Source organism: Eublepharis macularius, chromosome 13, assembly GCF_028583425.1.
Source record: "Eublepharis macularius isolate TG4126 chromosome 13, MPM_Emac_v1.0, whole genome shotgun sequence".
NCBI lineage: Eukaryota > Metazoa > Chordata > Lepidosauria > Squamata > Eublepharidae > Eublepharis > Eublepharis macularius.
Genome location: NC_072802.1, coordinates 54,917,706 through 54,932,173, shown reverse-complemented (window position 1 = coordinate 54,932,173; position 14,468 = coordinate 54,917,706). Strand labels below are relative to the sequence as shown.

At 39.3% G+C, this 14,468-nt stretch overlaps 1 protein-coding gene across 1 annotated transcript in view; it reads left to right on the top strand.

The window, feature by feature from the left end:
- The window catches only part of MED13L (mediator complex subunit 13L), a 262,028-nt gene that overhangs the window by 75,684 nt on the left and 171,876 nt on the right, over window positions 1-14,468 (top strand). The gene's annotated exons all lie outside the window — the stretch shown is intronic.

Sequence of the window (14,468 nt, the reverse complement as noted above, 5' to 3'; positions counted from 1 at the left end):
CCTAAGCATACTGATTGTCTTGCATAGCTATAAAGAGACATAAAAGGAGCCTTATTAACTCTTGGCTGTTTGTGTGTTTATTGCATATAGTTCATCTGCTGTGGTGAAGTGTTTGGATTACTCTATCATATAGAATTGCTGTTTCATGTTCCAAATTACAGTAAATGAATACATAGCATAGGTCTTGACCCATAGTGTCAAGTTTTTCAACTGGAGGTATTGAAAAACCAGACAAATCCAAAATAATGCATTTATTACCCTGTCATGAAGAAGAGAAATGGAAAAAAAACTTGCTTGTTCATGTTTGTATATTAGTAAGTTGTTTTAGCTGCGTTCTCAAAGTACTGTGTATCTGTAAAGTTTCTGGTTTAGGTTGGTTTTCTTAGAAGATGTGAGAATGAAGCCTGAGGCGCATGTAGTGTTTCCTGCTTCACATTTTCATTGTATTGTTCTTTGTTGCTTTGTTAATTTCTGCTTTCTTGTTAGTGTTGTCGGCTATAACTAAAAAAAAGAACCACTACTCAGTTTGATTCTGGATTATTTTATATTTTATTGCAAACCTTCAGTTGGTGCTATTTGTGCACAATCTGTATTTAGGTTCACCTAAGGGGGCTTCATGCAGAAAAGCCCCCCCTGTGTATTTGTAGGCTCTGTACTCTAATACCAAATTTCTGTACCAAGATAACACAAATTTACTAATCTATATAAGTTCTACATATTAAGATGTGCAAGATTTTGCTCACTTTGTTCCATTTGTTCTGTGTCTGGTAATCTTGAACAGTGGTACTGCTAGCTGAATATCTTATTTATTGATAGTCCATCTTCTGAAATTTCATGAGGCATTGAACACACACTTTGGGAGATGTTTTTGCAGCAACAAGAGCTAGAGCCTAACTTTTATAACATGAAAACAGAACGTCTAGGGAATTATCAAGAACAAAACTCAGATTTAAGAGTTGGAAGTGATGGAGAAGCAAGGACCACAGTGAGTGGGGGTTGAGTACAGGCTGCATACCACTCTTAGGCCTTTCACTTCCTGCATTCATAAGTTGTGTGGCCAGATATAGAATGGTGAATATGAGGCTAGTGGTTGGCTAAGAGTCAATCTATTCTGGCTGTCCTTTTTCTCAGCCTACCAAAGATGATTAACTCTACGTCTAAAAGCTGCCCTCTACTCTTCTTTCTAGTTGCCCATTGCTTGCCACTAAAACCAGCCTCTTTATCTGTGCTACTTATTGTGAATGTTGGCTGTGGAGTTTCCTGTTTACAGCTGATAATAGTGCTTTGTGGAAATCTTTTGTGTGTCTTATTTTAGCAACTAAGACAAAGAGTTGCCTTAAAGCACAGTGCTTTAAGCTCCCTCTGCTGGCTGTGTTGGAGTATTTAGCAAGCAATACAATAACTTATTTTTGTGCTCTTAAATTTTTTAGGAGCTTACGTACCGTGGTGTAGTTTTTTAAAATATCAGCAGGCTTTTAGTGGATGAGGATAGATATAGGGATACTAGCAACAAATCCTGTTGTGGAAAAATACACAACGGGTTCTAGAAAGAGCAAGGTGGGCAGGTGAGCATTGCTTCCTCCTCCGTGACCTATCCTGGCTGGGTGAAGGGGAGCTGGGCATTACCTCCTGCTCCGCACCTGATCCCTGCCAGATGAAGGCATCAGGCGGGCATTGCCACCTGCTCCACACCTGATCCTGGTAGGGTGAAGGGGGGGAGGGAATTAACTCCTGCTCTGAACCTGAACGAGTGAAAGGGGGTGGTGATTGTTGCCTTATGTTCCGATTATAATCCCGGCCAGTGAAGGCAGGGGTGGACATTGCCACCTGTGCCACTCCTTATCCTGGCTGAGTGAAGGGGGGAGTGGGCATTACCTTCTGCTCTGCGCCTGATCCTGGCCAGGTTAAGGCAGGGGGCAGGCATTGCCACCTGCTCTGGGCCTGATCCCAGCCGGGTGAAGGCAGGGGGGGGCGGGCATTGCCACCTGCTCTGGGCTTGATCCCAGCCACGTGAAAGGGTGGAGGGCATTGCCACCTGCTCAGCGCCTGATTCCTGCGGGTTTGCCTCCTGCTCCACGCCTGATTCCGGTGGTTTCAAGGGGAGGCGGGCATTTCTACCTGCTCTGCTCCTTATCATGGCCAGGTGAATATAGGGTGCACCCAATATAACAAAGAGGCTCTTCCACAAAAATTGTGATATCAAACAGCAGAATAAACTGCAAAATGAAGAGAGGGGGTAAAGTTTACAACCCCAAAGTTTACAAAAAGTCAAATATTCAAATATTTACATAAAGTCAAATATTTAAATAAAGTTACACACAGTTAACATCACTGTAACATATAAACATAGTCAAAGATACGTTCATTTGCAGGCAAGCTGCTCAAAGTCCAATAGAAGTAATCTTCCACGCTGTAGCGAAAATATGTAGTGACCGGTGAGTCCACAAAAATAATCAACTGTTCTGTTTTCCTTCCAATAGTTATATAGCAAAAGATGAATAAAAGTAAAATCCGTATTCCCCCGCCCAACAACCTGGGCCGGCTGTTGCCAGTTGTTTCGTGTGCAACACATCTTCAGGGGCGGCAAGCAATCACTTGTGGTTATGCAGTCACCTACAGTTTATACAAAATTCACCATTAAACAGTGTTGTTTACAACTTTGTGTCCCTTTATTGTCTCCATAATGATAATACTCACCACTATACAGGCACAGTCTAATAGAGTCAAATGCACAAGTTTGAAAATCAAAGTACAGTCAAGACGGTGGCTAAGCGCCAATCTCCTCTAGGTGCCGATCTTTTAAAGCCCAGACTCTTGTCAACTCTTAAAGAAACAGTATCGTAATTTGCAAGTGTTCAAAATTCCATGAACACAAAAGGTATTACAAATACAGGACATGTTGTCGATAAAAATAAACATAAATATAAGTATAAATGCTCAGAGGAAACAGGACATATTTATTTCATTTTTTAAACCATGAGGTTTCAAGGAGTGTAATCGGTGTATCCAGTAGCACTCCTTTTGGAGCAGAACTTACTCTAATGATCTAGAAGAAACTGTTAATCCTGAAAATAATACCATAACTCTTAACTCGTCCTCCTTACGTTGCATACGTAAAAAATGCTCAACAAGAGGGGCCTCCCTAATGCCATTTCTAATGCGTGACATATGCTCCAACACCTGTACTTTCAGCGGTTTAGATGTGCTGCCCACATAGTGCAGATTACAGTTACAAATGATAAGATATACAACGCCAGAGGATTGGCAGGTAACCAAATCCCTTAATTTAATACTTATGTCAGTCCCAGGAATGGGGACACTAGCCCCAGAGCAGATGCGGTAGTGGCCACATTTGAAAAGACCGGTAGGAAAATAAGTCCTGTCGTCATGTGCCTTTAAGTCAGAATGCATCAGTATATCTTTTAAATTCCTGGTGCGGTGGTAACCTACTACGGGAGGAGACTCACAAGCCTTCATTCCGCTATCATCAATAAACCAATGTTTATGGATTACATGATGGATCTTATGAAATAAAGGTGTATAATCCAAAATCCAATGAAGACGACAACTCTGCTCTCTCGATCTTTGAATAAACAATTTCTCCCTGGGTATTTGAGATACCTGGTGCGCAGCCCTGTAAAGAGTGTGGGTGGGATAACCTCTATTATAAAAGGCCTGCATCATGTTCCTGGAATCTCTTTCGAAATCATCTTTGAATGAAGAATTATGCCTGATGCAAAGTAGCTGGCTGAAAGGGATATTTTGTTTAAGGGACCTGGGATGGTGTGAATTGTATCTTAAGTATGAATTACGATCTGTTGTTTTACGGAAAGATCTAATTGCCAAAGTATTACCATTTGTCTTAAAGACCACAATGTCAAGAAAACTTGAGTACTGCTCCATGTCCAAGTGAATTTAATATTCATATGTACGCAGTTCATCCAAGCATCTAGCAGTTCTAGAATATCTCCCCTGCGAAGTACCAGGAACACATCGTCAAGAAAACAACAATAATAGTCAAAGCAATCAAAATATGAATTCGTGGCAGTATTGCAAATGAACCTTTCCTCTAACAGTGCAATCCTATGGAGAGTTACTCCAGTCTAAGCCCATTGAAGTCAATGGGCTTAGACTGGAGTAACTCTCCATAGGATTGCACTGTAAGTCTGCCATAAAGAGGTTAGCCACGCTGAGGGCAGTAGCGCACCCCATGGCCACACCCCCAATTTAAAAATAAAACTGCGAAATGAAACGAAAATAATTTTTTTCAGCCATGCGGTCAAACAGCTGCAACAAAAATTCAGCAGAAGGTATTTGTTCAGACCTAGCTTGTAAGACCTTTTCCACAACTATACGAGCCTCATCCTGAGGAATCGATGTATAAAGGGAGGATACATCCATGGACACTAAAATGGAATATGCTCCTACTTTCAGTCCCTCCACATATTTGATGAAGTCACCTGTATCTTTAATATAAGAAGGTGCTATGCTCACAGCCGACTGGAGAAATTGGTCTAAAAATATGGCCAATGGTTCAAGTACTGAATTACTCCTGGAGATTATGGGACGTCCGGGGGGTGGGAAAATATTTTTATGAATCTTTGGTAATATATAGAAAATGGGAATCTGTGGTGAGGGGTTAATCAGTGCCCTATATATGGCCTCATCGATCTCACCATTCAACCTAGCCTCATCCAAAACTATCTTAATTAAGGACTCAGTGTGTGCAGTAGAGTCCCTAGGTATAGGGAGATAACTGGACGTATCCAATAATAAATGTTCCACCTCATTGATGTAAACAGTCCTATCCAATACAGTCCTATTCTCCTTTGACAAATTAAACCACTGTCTATTCCTTTGTTGTTCCATTTTATTGAGTTCACAAATTACCAACTGTTCAAAGGTATCTATCAAAGGATTCACCACAGGTGACATGAAAGTAGAGCGCTGTTTAAGTCTGCTTGCTGTTCTTGGTGACTCCCCTTTATCTGCAAAAAATCTTTTAGTTTAATGGTTCTAATTAACTTAAAGATGTCAACGTGAGTCTGAAAGAATCATATATAGGAGTGGGAACAAAACTCAAACCAAGATTCAAAAGACGTGTTTCAGCAGAAGTGAAGGAACGTGAAGATAAATTAAATACTAAGTTTTCCTCTTCCCTTGTAATGAGTGCGTTTTCCCAAAAAAGAATTAGATGAGGAAGGTCCAGTGTAAACTCTGTGGTTATGTAGATTCCTAGTACTAGTGCCCTCATCCCCGGAATACTCTGGGTCAGAGGGTCCAGAAGTTTCAAGGTCTGAAAAGGACTAGAACGGTTTCACCCAAATAACCTGTTTCGGGTTGGCGGTGAATCTATCCCACGAAGAGTAAACTCTATGCGAGGCGTAATCATTGTAATGAGTATGCCTTGGGGCACTCTGTGATGCAACAGGCTGACTCGCCTGGGCTTTCCTCTGCAGCAGCACCCTCTGGTGTTGCACCAGGGTAGGAAGTGAGTCGTCTGAAATACACTTATTCTTTTATATAGTAGGATTTCAGTCTTTGTGTTTTTGTATTATTGCTCCATGTCCTGACTTGTAAAAAGGGTTGGGGAGAATAGAAATTTCTCAACAGTACAATAAAGCAGCCAACGTTGGTGTTCAGTACTGAGGAAACCCAGGGATGGTGCTTAGTTAAAACATACTTCATTGGTTTGCACATGCACTTCCATTACTTGTTGAGTTCAGATTCGATGTAGCTCTTTCTCTTCTGGGGGGAACAGGCGTTTTATCCAAATGCTCTGTTGAAAGTAGAGCCTTCTTTTAGTGCAAGAAGCCTTCCTTATGGACAAGAAATTTTCTTCTCTGGATGAAGGCTCCTTCTGCCAGATGAAGAATCCATGTTTAACTGAGTGAAGTGGTAGGATACGATCTGAGGTCAGGCTGAACAGGAGTGAAAACAGTCTTTCAGTAGAAGTCTTCTTTCGGCTCAGGCCAAAGTGAGCCTGACCTGGAAGCTTTTATTAGGATGCTGGACAGTATCATGTGGTCTGATCTTCCCTATCTCTGTTAAAAGTTGTCTTTGTTTCTCTTTCTGGTTTTCCTGAGGTTCTCTCCATTGACCAGAGCTTGTTAGCATCACCTGAGAACAATCCTCTATGGATATCCCCGAGGCCTCATGGTCTGTGTGGCTAGATAGAAATCTAGTATAGTGGGTTCTCCCTTTTCATTTAAATTATTGTATTACATCAGTTCATAAGGAATTATTTTACTGTGGTTGGGCATCAAAATATCACAGTCTAAATAGATAACCGTTTCTCTTGGGACAGTTTGTATTTCAGATAGAACTAGTCTACTTTAAACACCAATGCAGTTGCACATAAAACATTTTTTAACAGCAGTGTTAATAATATTTTAGTTGATTTGTTTCTCAGCTTATCAACCAGATTAGTTTTTAAGAGGCTGGGTTAAAATCTGCTTTTCATATGTCTTTTGCTTTGTAAGGGTTCTTGGAAAAAAGGGCTCTGTGACTATAATTAATATTAACAATTTTAATAAGAATAACTGAATTCAGTGGAAGATAGTTAATATATACCTTTCCATGAAGTCTGAAGTGCTCAGCTTTAACTTGGGCATGCAAGTAGTTTATGGCTTAGACATACTCAAAGTTTTCAACATGTGCACATATTCTCAACCATTTTTTGCTTTATAAAGTATTATGCCTATGCCGTCAAATTCTGGTTGCTGTAAGATTATAAGCAGGAAAGTGCTAAGTGTTCACAAGCTCTTGTGCAAGCAGAACTATGCCAGATCTGTTTATGATTCTGCTTGCACATCCCTGGACTTGAGCCTATGGCTGTATTTTGCATAAGTTAACCTTGCTCTAGTCCTGATTAAAAATATGCTAAATAGATCTACAGCAGCCTAGTTTTTGTTTTAATTACATATACATTGTGATGTCTGAAACTAGGGGTACATTATTTATAGTGAAAGAGAATGTGGTTTGTTTCAAATGCTGTTGAAAAAAGTGAACCTTGTATGCTGTTGTTCTACAGATGGTTGTTTTTAAGTTTATATGATTTTTTTTTGTAAATTATTGGCTGAGGAAAGGATTATTGATGTTAGGTAGGAATGGAAAATACAGGACATACAATGCTGAATGGAAGTGAAAATAGCAGATAAAAAGACATTGTTCTTAATAGTTATATGAACAGTATTTCTGAGGAAGCCAAACATTAAAACTGTTGGGATAGATAAACGTAGCTGTGAGTGCAGAGCAGTGGTTTTCAATAGCAACCATGTTAAAGACAGATGAAGTGGTTGAGAGTTGTCAACATATTATTGCATGTTTCATATCAGGAAACAGAGACTTGTTAAATGACAGTTTATTGGATATTTTAACGCCTGTGGGATGTTTACAGTTTTTACTATGTTGCCATAAAAAGAGAGAAGCTTAGCTAGCTTATTATAGTGAAAATGCCATCTCTTTATCAAAGGTGATTACAGTTTTTTTCTAGGTGTAAATTTGCTTGTTGTGTAATGAGAATGCATTAGTCTCAGGGCTATGTAAGAAAATGAAAGGCAGCAAGAAGCAGCTCCATTGTTATCACTCCAGGCGTGTCTAATGAATCGTGTTTCCATGTTCTCTTGATCATGCCACAGAATGCCCTTAGCCTGGGCTAAGTCTTCTGTAAAATACTCTCTAAGATTATTGTTGCAAGCACAGAAATGCTGAATACATGGTGGGTTAGGAGGGGGGTGGGTGGAGAAGAATGCTAATGAGGCGGCTGCATTTTAGCCAGTACAGCTGCAGAGCTTTCTTGCCATCACTAGGGTAGCAGTGACAGACAACTAGTTCAGTATATTTTTTAAAAAACCCTATTCTTGAAGACAGAGGTGGTCACATTTATAGTTGACAACTCTCTCTTTTTCTGCCAATACAATTGATTCAAAACAAGCCTCTGTCTGAGAAATGAAGAAAACACCATGTTGGCTGAGAAGTTTCTGCTGCTTAGAACATCAACAACAAAGAATTCATACCACCTTAATTTTTTAAAAACAAATTTCTGTTCAAAACATTTTTACCCTTCCTTTCCACATATTTGGCCTTCAAGATGGCTTTCAAAATCCATAATGCAGGCTTTAAAAAAAATAGGCTGATGGGGAGATGTGGATGTTTCCATGTCTTCTCCTCCTGTCGTTCAGGTATTTCCCCCTCTGTCATTCAGGTTTTCCTGCCACTGCTGCTCTGACTGCTGTTCTTCTATTCATAGAGGATGTGTGCTAGAATAAAGTTAACTTGTTATGTAGGTAAAGATAAAGGTAGTCCCCTGTGCAAGCACCAAGTCATTGCTGACCCATGGGGGGTGTCGCATCACAATGTTTTCTTGGCAGACTTTTTGTTACAGGGTGGTTTGCCATTGCCTTCCCCAGTCATCTACACTTTACCCACAGGAAACTGGGTACTCATTTTACCAACCTCAGAAGAATGGAAGGCTGAGTCAACCTTGAGCTGTCTGTCTGAACCTGGCTTCCGCCAGGATCAAACTCATGTCATGAGCAGAGCTTGGGCTGCAGTACTGCAGCTTACCACTCTGTGCCACGGGGCTTTTAACTTGTAGCAAAGTACAATATGCATGACTGAGTTAAAGTTGAGTGCTTCAGACTTCAAGGAAAAGAATAAACTCACTCCACCTCCATAAGGTGTTTGCCAAAGTTGTGTTCTGCAGCTAGACATTGTCAGTTCCGGAAAGGGTGATTCTATTACTCTGCTGTGGAGCTATCTGTTACATTTTCAGTGGTAGCAGTGGCTGCTAGGATGATTTTGGTGTACATTGCTCAGGGCCCTTTCACTAGGTATGGTCTCTGTATACTCCCCCATGGGTACTGTGTGTGTGTGCAGGCTAACCAAGGAAAGTTCTAGAGCTGAATCCTAGTATGAAGCATTTGCACTCCACAATCATTCCTGGGGAGAGATGTGAAAGTTCTGGGAAGTTTTAAGCCCCAGGGGTAAAATGGACTTTTTCCTGGCATTTTTTAAGAAGAAATATTGAAATGTTGGGGAAAATGACATATAGCCAATATTTATTTTTCCTATAAAGCCAAAGCTTCTTGTACTGATTTAAAAGCATGAAATGCATTATTTGTAACTTAGCATACAAAATTGTACTGTCATATTTATAAAATTTAAAAGTATAAAATGGCAAGTATATGCAATACGTGAGATAGAGTCAAAAACCGTCCTTAATTTTTGTCATCTGAGATGTAGAAAAAATATAAGTTGAAGGTAGAAAAAAAATTCTGTATCGAACAAATGCAAACGTATTATTTGGACAGCATCTTGTAATATCACCGTTGGTAGGACTGTCAGCATATCTGGATATTAAGCTACACTGTATAACATCAAGAACACTGAACTCATTAATAGCATATTATCATTTAACACATTATAACATACTGTTTTCTAAATTATTTTACATTTTTTCTTTAGAAAAATTGAAATAGTTACCTCGTGGTTTACATTCTGAATGTGAAAAACTTTGCCTTAAGAAGCATTTTACTAATTCTAAAACAGAAAATATTCCATAGGAGTTTTTCACTGTACCCCAAATTTCCCAATGTTTTCTGTTGGAAAAGTCGCTGTGGGGGGAGGCCTTGCGGAAAAATGGGAAAAACAATCCACAGCCCCTCCCCAGTTTTTCTGTTTTTCCCACTTGGCCCTCACATTTCTATTCTCAGCTTCAAAGCAGGTAAAACACATAAATGAAGTTATTTCTGGTTTCTTGCTCTGTACATTTTCAGAGAAATACTACAGCAAGCAAAATATGTTAGAACGAAGCAGAAGTAAAACTTGTGTGGATTATGAGCTGTATTTTGTTGTTATAATAGAGTAAAATGTGTTGTTTCTTGATAGATTTGTATTCATAGCACAACCCAACAAATTCTGCGCTGCTAAGAGTCTTGTGTTTATCAAGCCATGCCACACGATAAATTGCTTTTGCAACTGATTGAATTTTTCAGGCAGAGTTTCTGATATGTCATAAGGATCAGCTGTTCCAAGAACAGATCCCCAGATCTTTGAGATCTGGGCCCATAGTGTCAGACTATTTTAAATTGGCCATTTATTTCTTTTATAAATTGTCAGCAATTTTGGAGGCTGTTCAACTGTGCAGTGTTTAAATTAATAGCGACTCTCGGCAAATTTTCAGCAAATGATGCTTACAACGGGCTTCCTTTGTTCATGTGCAACCTTTATTTTTATATTGCTTTCCCCTTGAGATTTAGTGGGTTGTGTGTAGATAATTGTTTAGAGGCTAAAATAATTTTAGGTACCTTTGTTGGTGTATTAGAAAAACCATCCAAAACAGCAATGTAATACTTTTTTTTTAGGACCAATAAAATTTTCACTACACAATGAGCAAGCTTTTGCGTTTCCCAGAACTCTATATTGGCTGCATATTGTATGCAAAATGGGGAGGATGAGAAAAGAGAAAAATACAATTTAGAGCATGATGGAAAAGGCCACAGTCTCCAGATTGTTGACATCTTGAAAAACGGACCTGAAGGTCTTCCTGGCTTAGATTAGACCTGTGATCCCCTAACATGGTGCCTATGGGCTCCATGATACCCAGAAATGGCTTTCCTGGTTCCCAAATGCTGCTTCAACATAGCATTTCTTCAAAAAGCCATTCCAGGTTTTCTCCAACCTCAGTGGAGCATGAGATTCTACAGAACAATTCTGGTATGTTTGCATACACAAGAGTTGTGTTTGCAAGAGCACCGATTCGTCATCATAGAAGGATGCCTGATTTGTAACCTCCCAACAATTTGTGATTGGCCCAGCACCCCAAGGCACCCATTTTGTTGTGGCTGTTTGTAACAGTCATTTTTGGTGGTGCTCACTATCCATTCTCAAAAAAATTCCAAAAGTGCTCAAAAACTTAGTTAGATTGTTGACTCCTCTGTGCAAATAGGATTTTATAATGCGCTAAACTAGAGAAGAAAGAAACACCACTTGCTGTCAAAAATGTAGAAAGTAGCAGTTAATCAAGTCCTTTCCCAGCACTAATTGGAACACATGCATTTCTTTTAAGGTAAAGGGCATTAAAACCATTGTAACTCCTATATTTAAAATGCTGGAGAGCCAGTTTGGTGTAGCGGTTAAGAGCATGGGACTCTAATCTAGAGAACCAAGTTTGATTCCCCACTCCTCCACTTGAAGCCAGCTGGGTGACCTTGGGTCAGTCACAGCTCTCTCAGAGCTCTCAGCCCCACCCACCTCACAGGGTGTTTTGTTGTGGGGATAATTATAACATACTTTGTAAACTGCTCTGAGTGGGTGTTAAATCATCCTGAAGGGTGGTATATAAATCAAATGTTGTTGTTGTTTTTATTATTATCCTATTAAAGAGCATTTCCTGGTGTCTGGAGGATGTGCATTCTCTTTTAGGATCCATTCAAAGACCTTAATAAAAATACTATACCACTGTTGGTTTTTGGAATTAAAAACAGTTTCCTCCCACTGTCTGGAAGCTCTAGGCTGTCATGCAGTTAGATCCCTTGCAATAGATTAAGCCACTGTTAGTAACATGAATGGGTGGTTTGGAAGTACTCTTAAGTATATTTACAAAAGGGTCAGAGCAAACAGGGTTGCTTAGTAAATGATAGCTTCCGTTATACTGATGACCTGATAGGGAAGATACTTCCTCAGAATTCTGAAGGCTGGTGATAGCAAATTTCATGAGAGCTATGAACAGTGCAAGGACACTTGAATTGCAAGTTAGGATTAAACCTGATAAAGTAACAAGTCCATTTAGTGACTAAGGACTTCAAACACACATTTTATTGGGGAATCAATGGCGGCATAACAATGATCAATCAATAACATTGCACTTAATTAGATATTTTATATGGCCTTAATACACTATTTCAGAATCAATGTAGCATTATACTACTTTGCCACTTTTTTGTATGTCATTTGCTAGTGCACAGTGATACTGCTGCATTTGTCACTAAATTGTTTTCGCTATAGACTCATTTAATCAAAAATAAAATGAAGGGTTTAGTACAGGTCTGTGGTAATTGAATTTTTAATATATTTATTTAATGCATACATTTGCCAATGAATTGAATTTTTAAATTGATTTTTTTAAAAACATGGAAGAAAGAACAGCATAGGGAAAAGCAATTGGGAGCTATAACCTTGGTTACAAAACAACCTCTTCTGTAGTTGTTTGACATGATTATTTTCTTATGTACTCATTCTATTTTAGGTTAGCAGCCTTTCAGCAGGCAAGAGCAAGATACTGATTTTTCATTCATTTTAATGGCCCAATAGGGAGTTTTGTCCCAGTATCCCCAGCAGTTCTGTTTGTATTTCCTCCGTATTTACAGCAGTCAGTATTGTTACAATGATGAATGTAATAAGATTTAATTAGTTCTGATGTTTAAGGTAGTAAGTGGGGCTAGCCTCTGTGATATTTTTAAAAATGTATAGCAGTTTGCTTAAACTTTTGCTACATTGTGATACATGACTAAGGATCCAGAAATCTTGCCTTGTTTTGATAGGCAGAATTTGTGACTGCCTGAGGTTGGCACTCCCTCGATTTAGAGAGGGGATAGAATCTTGGTTTTGGTGTTATGCTGAGCATCACATTCTCTCACAGTACAATCCTAAATAGAGTTACTCCAGTCTAAGCCCATTTGATTAATTGATTAAATTTATAATCCGCTCTCACCATGAACGAGCTCAGAAAGGATAACATCAGTATTTAAATTTACAATAAAATTTGCATTAAAAACATAAATAAACATACAGTTTAGTGATAAAACAGCTCTAGATGGCAGCCTACATTTCCAACCCCCAACCAAACATTCTATGGGGTAGGAGATGGAGGAGTGGCAGTGGTCCAGCCAGTGGAAGAAATCAGGGTGGGGATTGCACTACCCCCTCCCCTCAACAGGAGATCAGTAGGAAGGCTCATCCATAGCTCAGCATCAACCATATGCATAGCGGAACATCTCTGTCTTACAGGCCCGATGAAAAGATAATAGATCTTGTTGGGCCCAGGTTTCAGCAGACAGCGAGTTCCACCAGGCTGGTGTCAGGACCAAGAAGGCACTGACTTTGGTTGAGGGCCTTCTTCACTGGCTTGGAAGAAGGGTGGAGTTCATCATACTTGGTAGAGCGAGTAGGGACAGTTGCTGTGACAAACAAATTTGTGAATCCCTGTGAATGAAAAGAGAAACATAACATCTCTAAGAAGTGATGTTAATTGGAAGTGATTCCTCTTCTAAAGTGTATTGGATTGTCCTGAATTTTATTGCTGAAATTATTATTAACCATGATTTTCCATATTCATTTTGCTGTTGGGTACTAAGTTAATAGTCAGCTGTCTCTTCATAGAAAGCAAAGTCTTGAAGCAAGATTTTTGTCCACTAATTCTTGCAGTTCCTTGCAGAGAATGAGAATCTTAACTCTTTGCAGTATGCCAGGGGATCTCAGACTGTGGTTTGCATCCCCAAGGTGGGGAGGTGGAATGAGGAGTTTTGAAAAAGGAGACTGAAAGGCTCAGTGGAAAGCAAATATGGATTAGTTTCTGTAGAGTATGTTTCATATATACTGCAGTAATGCCATCTATTTATAATACTGAGCATGAAAAAATATACATTTCTTTAGTGTGAGATTCCTATGTTTTGTGGAGGGTAAAAAAAGGTAAAGGTAGTCCCCTGTTCAAGCACTGAGTCATTACTGACCCATGGGGGGACATCTCATCACATTGTATTTACAGAGAAATGTTCGTGTATTTGCTGTTATGCATGGGAAAGTAAAACTGAGAGGTGCAGAGGAGTTAGCCGTGTTAGTCTGTGGTAGCAAAATCAAAAAGAGTCCAGTAGCACCTTTAAGACTAACCAATTTGATTCTCGAAAGCTTATGCTACAATAAAATTGGTTAGTCTTAAAGGTGCTAATGGACTCTTTTTGATAAAACTGAGAGGGACACTTGTAAAATTCTGGTTGACATTCTGTGTTATATTTGCATAAAACACCATTAGTGTGTGCTTAAAAATTGTGCTTACGACAAATGACCAGCGTTTTAAAAAATCCTGTGCATCTTTTGCTATGCATTTACTAAGATGTATTCACAGTCTAAGCTAGTTGCAAACCTAATAATCTCTGACTGGTAGCAGCTTGATTACCTAGAAAAGAGGAGCAATGGAAGAAACAAACAGAGAGAATGGAAGGCCTCCTGTAAGTAGGCCTCCTGTCCTTTAACCATTCTGTCTTAGACAGCAAAGCATCCTCAGTTCTATTCTCAGTTCATGTCACTCACAGAATCTACAATACGTTACCACGTTGCTCCTACCAGTTTCCCCATAACAATTAGAGTGTTTGTGATTAGTCTGTGATTTGATAATAGCTTAACTTGCGGTGATGATAGTGGGATGCCACAGCCTCAACCTTAAGGTTCAGGAATTACCATTTTATAAT